The 9466-nt window shown below is 39.7% G+C and overlaps 2 long non-coding RNA genes across 2 annotated transcripts; both read right to left on the bottom strand.

Annotated features, from left to right (window-relative positions):
- Positions 1-279: 279 nt before the first annotated feature.
- On the bottom strand, positions 280-3610 carry LOC114477163 (uncharacterized). The gene is made up of 4 exons (XR_003675674.1): positions 3550-3610; positions 954-1090; positions 740-829; positions 280-630 (listed from the first exon to the last, which is right to left on the bottom strand). It is a non-coding gene; the product is annotated as an uncharacterized LOC114477163 (long non-coding RNA).
- A 537-nt stretch (positions 3611-4147) lies between these two features.
- LOC114477160 (uncharacterized) lies at positions 4148-6331 on the bottom strand. Its single transcript, XR_003675673.1, has 3 exons — positions 5937-6331; positions 4897-5207; positions 4148-4767 (listed from the first exon to the last, which is right to left on the bottom strand). It is a non-coding gene; the product is annotated as an uncharacterized LOC114477160 (long non-coding RNA).
- Between the last annotated feature and the right edge of the window lie 3135 nt (positions 6332-9466).

The following is a 9466-nucleotide window of genomic DNA, read 5'->3' as shown; positions in this document are numbered from 1 at the left end:
AAGTGAACATATGGTATCGACTCGAGAGAATTACCGTGGAATTACCGTGGAAAATGTGTACCGTATTTTTTGGACTATAAGGTGCACTTAAAATCCTTTAATTTTCTCAAAAATCGACAGTGCGCCTTATAATCAGGTGCGCGTTATGTATGAAATTAACTACTGTGCTTCAATGTACTGAACTGAAAAAGTGAGTGTATTGTTCTGTATTTTATGCGTTAAACCTGAACAATGTTGAGAGTTATTGTTAATGAATTGAATAAACTTTGACTTATCTGACTATTTTATTTCGCTTAATGCGTCTTAATAATAATAAAATTAATAATAACAAACCGGTGCGCCTTATAGTCCGGTGCGCCTTATAGTCCGAAAAATACGGTATACAAGAAAAGTGAGTGTAGTAGCTGAGCTGTTCCTATTGCACACTTCTGGACTGAGGCTTCAGATGTTGTTCCTGGAATCTGTTAGAGCCACCAGTAATCCCAGTTTGGGGGTCACTGCCAGCTCCCACTAGCTACTAGCTCTTACTACCACGAGGACCTTTGACCTTTCACATCTGCCCCAGTTGTTATTTGAGCCCTTGATACTTTTCCTCTTCCTCATGTTCCTCCTTCCTGATGTTGCAGTCAGCTGGTACACACACACACACACACACATATATATGTATACAGTAAGTCGTCCAGTGTGTGTTGTTGAAAGATTTAGATCAAAATAACTAGTTTGTCCTTGTAACACTTACTCACTGTTTGAGAGTGCTGACACTGTGGCTGTTGGCTTGTCACTGCCTTCATCCTGTTTTATTTAGAGTCCAAACAGGAGCAAAGATCTGCTGTATCAGGAGATGACAAAATAAGTCAAGGTTAAAGAGTGTTGATACTCTAATCACGAGGACGCGTTGCAATACGTTAGAGCATTGACACTCAAAACAAAAGTTGATTAAACATTATTTTTACCTGCCTTTGCATCCAAGATTCTTTATACAACAAATAAAGTTCAGCTAAAGCATTGAAAAGGGTTCTCTCCACGCAGGATGAAGTTGATCTGTGGTGGTTTTGCCCAGTAACAATGAATCCGACCACATGAAGTGCAGCTATTGGCAGAAATGCAAAACACAAGGGTGAGATTTTCTTTAGGGCCATTTTTGGGATTTTGAAAATCATGGAAATCAAAGGTTGCACTTGCAGTAGCTCACTTAATGTCCCATGTTAGTAAGGGATGGGTGGGGGGTTCTGTGCTGTATGAGCAGCATAGCAGCAGTACGGAAGCCCTAATGGGCCATGCTTTCATACATTTTATACCTCTGTTTCCCATGATAATGAGTTAATTTAATTTGTTTTGCTGAGATAAGGGGATAATAAACAAAACAATAGTGTAGTAAAATAAATCATTGCAGGAAACATCAGTCAGTGTAACAATGTCAGAGGAGCAGGAGCAAATAGATCACCGCATAGGTTTCTTTTCAATGAAGGTCTGACACTGAAATAGCATTATGCCTTACTATTACAGATAATATACACATTAGTGTGCGTACTGTAAAAAGACGGATGCTGTCGTCAATGAAGTTAGAAAGACACTCACTGTAACATAGAGCACATACTACACAACCGTTTTCTTCAATAGAGTCCGTCTGCTGAGCCAAAGGGCTGAGGATCGAGAGCAGTGCAAAACTCATTTAAACAATTAAATGTATTACTTCACTGTCTTGGTTGTTTACTCCCCTCTGTAAATCATGTGAAATGTTTAACAAGCCACCCTAATAATACTACAACAGCTATTAATGTAATAAGACAATAAAATATATATTTAATGATTTTCCTTTATCAAAATGTCCTTTTTACACTGGGAAATCCTGCTTGTCCCATCAATAATAATGATACATTTTATTTATAAGCGCTTTTGAAAAACTCAGACACTTTACAGTTGTTCAAACAATTACACAAAAAAAATAATAGACTGACAATAATAAAGGTAAATACAGAAAAAATACATAACAATCGCAAGTTTAAAGCAAAGACAGTCTGTCACTTTGATACTGCCTCTCTCATCGGTTTTATAAAAGTGCATCATTCCCAAGTAGAGTCTGAATTCTGCCCTCTGGAGGTAGTCGGAGTTTTCGTGCACCAGGGTTCACCTGTGTGAAAGCGAGGGGACTGCACTTGCTTCCAAACTGCTGCTGAGCTGCTTCCATTGGTTTTTAAAAGTGCAAGGATCGTGGCCGAAAGTGGCATCAGCGGAAGTCCCTGGTCCCTCCTCCAGTCAGAATATGTGTAACATCTATCTATAATGTAAAGAAGGTCTGCGTGCGTGAGTGTGTGTGGGTGTGTGTGTGGAGCGAATATCTCCCCAACGTGGTATGAGTTCGACCTGAAACTTCCAAATACCACAGACCTTCTTTTGCAGAGATAGATTTGGTGTTGCAAAATGTTCATTTTAAGTATACGGCACTCTCGGTAATGAGCGCGGTATGAAGCGCACAACTTTAAGTTCTCGGTCACCGAGTCATGACGTCACTGTGTCGCAGTTTGTTTGGGTTTAAATATTAAAAACTTTTCTGTACTGCTAAAAGTTATTTCAGTTAATGATTCATGGTTATTTAATTATTCATGGTTATTTAAAATTATTCCCGTGATCCAAACATCCTTTAAATCGGCGGTCACAGAGTTCACTTCCTTTCTCCGCAATACTTTCTCCGGAGCGGAGGCTGTGGTGAAACACACACATTGAAAACAAAATAAACAAAAATGAATTATTTTTATTAGCAAAAATTCAATTTTCAGTAGTGCGCCTCTGCACACACATGCATATACAATCTAAGTACGATGTGAACTCAGACCATGACCACCTTTTATTTCTCAACAACCTGTGACGGATTATGTGCATGCGCCCAGCTGACGCGCGTGCATGTGTGTGTGAGAGATAACCCACGGAGGAGATTCACACACATGCACGCACGCGCACGCACACAGATGTGTGAGCAGATGGGTCCACAACACGGCTCCACTATGATTATTGTCTGTTCTGCACAAGGGTGATGTTTCTTCTTATGTTTTGTAGCTAGCAGCTACAATGTAAACACACACACGTACGGCTGATGCGCGTGCATGTGAGAGTGCCAGGATGTACATGCTGAACGCACACAGGGCCGTTTAGAGATGGAGTTGCAACTTTGGTGTTGCAAAAAGTTTATTTTTTGTGCTACTTCCAGGTCTCCCAACAATCATAAGCGTGGCTGATGCCCGTTAGTGCATGTGTGTGTGAGGTAACGAACAGTCACACACACACACAAGCACCCACACAAACACACACCAAATTCTTATCACATCATTATATTTAGTAAGTGGTTGACAAGTGGGTATTTTAGATTTTTTGTACGTCAAGTTTTGGATTTGAAAATAAGGGACATTTTCTGGCGCCCACTACGTGCCGTCCCACTCGCCCAACCAAGCTCCAGTATCCCTTATATTTTAATATGTGTACAAGAAATCTAAAATAGACACTTGTCAACCACTTACTAAATACAATTATGTGATTAGAATCTGGTAGACTGACCTTTATTAACATTGAAATGCTGTGAACATTCCTACTAGGGCTGGGTGATATGAACCAAAACTCCATATCATCTCAAAATGGTGATATACGATATAAATCTTGATAGGAGGTGTGCGTGGATCAGGAGGTCTGGGCATCTCTGCTGAGACTGCTGCCTCTGCGGAAGAAAATGGATGGATGGAGGCTCATTTATTAACAAACAGCTGCACAATATGTGCATTCAATAATCCATCTAACTGAGCTTTACATGCTGTTCTGAGAAGTAAAAGCAGCATACATCTTGAATCTCGAAATATCGCCCAGCCCTAATTCCTAAATTATAAAACCGCCTAAATGAAAACATAAATGTGTATATGAAGCACGTGTTTATTTAATATACTTACAGTTCATATACATGTCAACAAATTATATATTTACTGTCAATTTCACGTTGCTTGTCCTTAAGATAGACAAGTTTTGTTAATAAATTAACATTTTATTTTATTACATGTTTTCTTATAATTTCTCATACTCACTCGTGGTTATCTGGTATTCACTAATGACTTTTTATACACATTTATTACAGACTTTACATCCTTTAACACTTTTTTAAAGCAGTGTATATTTGTGGCGCGTGTGATTGGCTGATTTTTCATAGTGACTTACGTGGTTCCTTCCCCCGTGGTAGACGCTAAAATCTCAGTTACAAATCTTACAGAATGTGTAACTGTGTCCCATCTTGCTGCTCTTTAAGAAGGTAAACTCTATTTCACATTTCACAACATATTTACACTAGTACTTTGTTTTTTTCACCGGCACGTCTTCATTCATCATCTCTCTTCTGAGTTGTATCCCGGGTTTGTTGCCGCTGTCAGCACTAATCTCACGAGAGCTGCCACCCAGGCCATTTCAGGTGGCAGTTCTCGTGAGGATAGCGACAGCGTTAAGTTTAATAAGGCATCTTTTATTTTTTTATTATATTAAAATACGGGATATTTACGGGAAAAGACTAATACGGGACTATGGCGGGAAAGAGAGGTAAAATACGGGAGTTTCCCGGGTAAAACGGGATACTTGACAGGTATGCATAATGATGGCAGTTTGCCACAGCACAAGACCCTCAGGGAAAGAAAAGAAGTTTCGCAGATTGTTCTGAACAGCATATGCTCTTCTGCCAGCACCCCTGGTAACTCCGGATCTCCTGGTCGCAGGGACAAAGAGGACGTCTGCTCCAGCTGTCTGTCTCCATTCACATGCAGGGATAGGAAACGAGAACAGGAATTCTATTTAGAATCTTATAATTCTTTAACCAATTATACCGTAGAACTTAGGCCATATACTAATTTTACTTTGTGTGTGTGTGCTGACCTGGCATGATTACTCCTGATGGCGAAATGGTATCAGCGTAGTTTGTTGGGATGTACCGCCGATGGTGATCGGTGTGGGTTAGGCACCATCCCCTACAAACACATGTGAACTGGTGGTGTTTGTTCCAAGCAGATCCTGAGGTGGTGGTTCGTCCAGTGTGCCATTCATGAGTTTGCAACCAAAGACACCACCATCACTCTGGCGTCCATAGGCTCTCACATGAGGACTAGGGAGTGATACCCCTTATAGTTGAAGAAATCACTCCCACATCCTGGAGGGCAACGTATTTGGATGTTTCCCATCCAAGGAACCTGGTAGATATTAGATCAAATTGTTAGCAAGTGATGGATGAAAAAAAAATCTTGGTTAATGCAAGATATGTATACATAGTTATAACTAAACAAATAACAATCCTAAAAGGTTAGGATAATCCCAAAGTCACGAGCAATGACTGATGTACAGAGGGGAGAGCCACAAATACAGGCTCCATATTGCTTGGCACACCTGTGGTAGGAAATACTTTAGGAAATTAGGAAAGGTTTTATAAAAATAATATTCATGATTTCACTTAGAACACATATACATCCACATATGTATATAAGTGTTAACAATTGACAATAAACAAACTAACAAATTCAGCAAACAGAAATATAGAAACTAATATAAACAAATTACATGCAACAAAAGCTTATTTTAAAATTTCCCCAACATTTGATAAATAAAGCAATACTGAATTGAATAAATCAAGGGAAATAAAACATATTCAAGAATTACTTAAGTTTCTTCTCATGTGCCTCAGATTGTCATATGTCAACATGTTATGATTTATTGTTCAAGTGATTCACTTTTGTCATGGTCGGTTTGACCTTTATTTATACAATTGCCATAAAGAAAATAGTTGCTGATTATTTCTCACATATTTATAAGTATAGGGGGACAAATAACAGGTTATTCATAATCACTTTGTTGTGATCAATCATTTCATTCAGTAGGATATAGGGGAAACCGACAAATGAGTGAAAGATTTTTCCATGACTCACCTCTGAAACTATTGCAGACACAGTTGATGTGCCCAGTCGATAACTGGCTGCAACACTTTGCTCGGAGCAGCCCCTGCTTCCCGCGGAGCTCCTGAGTGTGTGCGCGTGGTCCTGGGGACCCAGCAGGTGCTGCTCGGTATTAATCGACTTTTCAACTTCGACAACGTGTTTGGTCCAATGGCGACGCACCGCGACGTGTACTGCGCTTGCGTTAAGCCACTGGTTCAGTCCGTGGTGGACGGGTTCAACGCTACGGTGCTCTGCTACGGACAGACCGGCTCAGGGAAGAGCTACACCCTGGGGGGAGGAGGGGCACGAACGGCAAGTACCGGTAGTACAGTAACGGGAGAGAGAGAAAGGAACCACAACTCGTCAAACTTTTGACAGGTGTGACGTCACGCCCTTTGTCCCGCCCCTAACCAGAAGTCCCGCCTTCCCAAACCGGAAGTCCCGCCTTATAGCACCCGCCAAAAAAAAAAAAAAAAAAAAAAATTCTCTCACACACGCACGCACGCACGCACACACACACACACACACACACACACACACACACACACACACACACACACACACACACACACACTTTTCCAGCAAATGCCTATGCATTTATTAGCCGCTATAAGGGCTAGTCTGACAAAATGAGTATAGGTTATGTGACAAAACTTAGCAGTCCCCCAGCTATATCAATCTGGGGTTGGTTGGGGTCTGCTTCCCCACTACATTTGTGATGATGTCCAGAACAGATAGCCAATAATGCTCCAGGCACTTGCATGTCCAAAACATAAGAGAATTCAAGGGATGTTTGTAAGAAGAATGAGCTTTTTAGAGTATACTTTTACGAAGAATACGTACCTAATATGATGATAAATATGTTTTGATAATATCATGATTTATTCACGAATAACATTGTTTTTAAGACGGACCCGGTTTTGTACCGCCGACCACAGTTTTGCCTTGTGGCTGCCGCTGTTATTTTCTCATCCTTTGCAGCTGCTGAGGTTCCAAGGGGGACGGTATGTGTGTGTAAATGCAATGTGTGTGTGGGAGCGCTGGATTGTTTTGCTTTATCCGGTTTACGTATATTACAACAACACACAACAAACATTCAGGGGGTTTGATGATGGCCTTTCGGTTAAGTCTGTTCATTTTCTAATAGCCATGTGCCCGCGCGGAGGTCCGTGTGTTTAGATTCTGCTACTAATCCCGGACCGGACCAGTGTGACGTGTACAGATCGAGCGGTATTTACTTAAGCAAAATTAATTTTATATTTGCGTGTTCTTGGAGTATTTTAAGCATTAGAATGGTAAATTATGATAGTGTTAATAATAATGCAGAAAACTTAAGTTAATATTGAGACTAATCGAAAGTGACACGTCAGCGTCAGTTCTGGTGATAAACATCTATTAAACAGATAAATGATGCTTTACCCGTGAGGTTTATTACAGACAAACAACTAGTTAAACATGTTCGCATTGAGCCAAACTCACTTCTTCTTCATCAACGCATTACCTATTAAACTTTACATCAGTCACCAAATACTACAGGGTGTACAAAAATGTTCCGTTACCCGTTTGGTCCACTGTCAAGACCCTTTAGCAGCCCGCAGCGATGCCTGAACATAATTTGCGTAAAAACAATAGATGTGAACAGAAATAATGACAACATCCACTTGTTCTGGTAAAAACTCGCTTAGATAAAAACGAATCATGGTTTAGTGAAATTATAAATATTTCAGCCAGATAGCTGCAGGTTGCACAATAATTGCATTTGATCTACATTTAATTTAAGTTAGAGTTAAATCGGACACGATAAGCATTACATAAACAAATAAACCACTTTTCAAGGTTTATTTTCACTGAAACACTGCTGAGACAGACCACAGATAGGATTTCATTAAAGATGCTGCAGATTTGGTGTTTAAGGCAATAAAATTAAATAAGAAGGTGGAGTTTATAAATCTTACATAATTGTTACAATCCAAAAACATGGTAAAGAGCAGTTGATGGCTGTTATAGTGGGAACACGATGACTCCCTGTTTATTTTCAAAAATGAAACAAAGTCTTCCTTAATTATCTTTCCCTCTAATTAAAGTAAAACTGGAAAATTGAAGCAGCGTGTATTAAACTGGTAGCCCTTTGAAGTAGCTCGCGGTTTAGAAAGGTTGGTGATCCATGATCTATGTCATAAACTAAAACATTTCCTTTAATGTAGCGTAACTGTTAACGTGAAAATGTGTTGGTTACATGTAACTTGTCTTTATTTGCATGTTTGATTTGAAGAAATTCAAAAGCAATCAGTTAAAGTACTTAATACAAAGTGAATTTAGAACAAATGATAAAGGTATGTTTCTGTTTATGGTGTTAAAGTCTGGAATGATCTCAAGGCTCACTTTAAGTTAATGAGTTCGTGGTCAATGTTTAAAAAAAGTCTTTAAAAAACAAAAGGCTTTGAATCACAAGTTTATAAGTTGATGGCCCTAACCATTTTTAATTTTTTTTTTTTGTTCTTTTGGATGTACCAAAAAAAACAATGTACCTTATCGTACGATGTTCGCGAAAGGAAACCCCCTTAGACTCACGGGTAGTTACCTTAGCTCAACGTCTCGACACTGAATGACATTGTCTTAGACGGATGGTTTATATAAGCTGACGGCTTCATGCTTTGGGTCTAAAGTGAAGCGTTACGATAGTCTTACCGTAGGTAAAATCTACCGGTTTGTTTTGATCTGATTTGATCCCAATTTTAATGTTTTCAATGTGATGTTTGGCTACCGGTAAGTAATAAGAGGGATTGAAATATTGCGTGATAATGTCACTGTACGTTCCTTTAATATCGAACGTTCTCAAAAGCGGTGCATATACATCACCAACCATCTGCGGACTTACAATGTCGCAGTAACAATACATGTGGTAAAACCCTGCGCGTATATCGGCTGGGTAGTGTGCAAACTTTTGGTCAAACACAAACCATTCCCCCGGTTTTAGTCCCAGCAGGTAAGCCGCTGGTGCGTCAAAGAGTACGTGAGTTCGACCTCCGGCTTGGAATTCCATCTTTTTTTGAATACCGCTATAGACGAGATAAATATCGGAATTGATTTTTCTAAAAAAACTATTCAGCTCATTCATAAAGGTTCCTATGGTATTGTAATAGCCTCCTCTAAATCTCTGCTGATGTACGACGCTTTCTTTCGCTGGTTCTTTGGGTTTTTCCCTCCAATAAAAATAGGCGTCACTCTGCGCTATGGTAAAGAAGGTGTGCGGATATGAAATTTGCGTCATGGCTACCTCCCAGCGTCCGTCTAAATTTATATGTTGAGGTAAATCCACCCGGTAACTGGAACTCTTGTTGTCTTTAAAAACGTTGAGGCTGGCGTTGGAGGGAAGAGTGATGAAAAACCCTTCATCCTTTGGGCCGTACATGGCGAAATGATGATTTTTGCCATCTTGTGTAGATCTTTTATACATTTTTCAAATCAGATTCCTTGATCCAACTGTTAAATTTCTCAGGCCAATTTTTCCACTGTACAAA

The sequence above is a fragment of the Gouania willdenowi genome, chromosome 15 (assembly GCF_900634775.1).
Source record: "Gouania willdenowi chromosome 15, fGouWil2.1, whole genome shotgun sequence".
Classification (NCBI taxonomy): Eukaryota; Metazoa; Chordata; class Actinopteri; order Blenniiformes; family Gobiesocidae; genus Gouania; species Gouania willdenowi.
The sequence above is the reverse complement of the archived record's forward strand: the minus strand, read 5'-3'. Positions and strand labels throughout refer to the sequence as shown.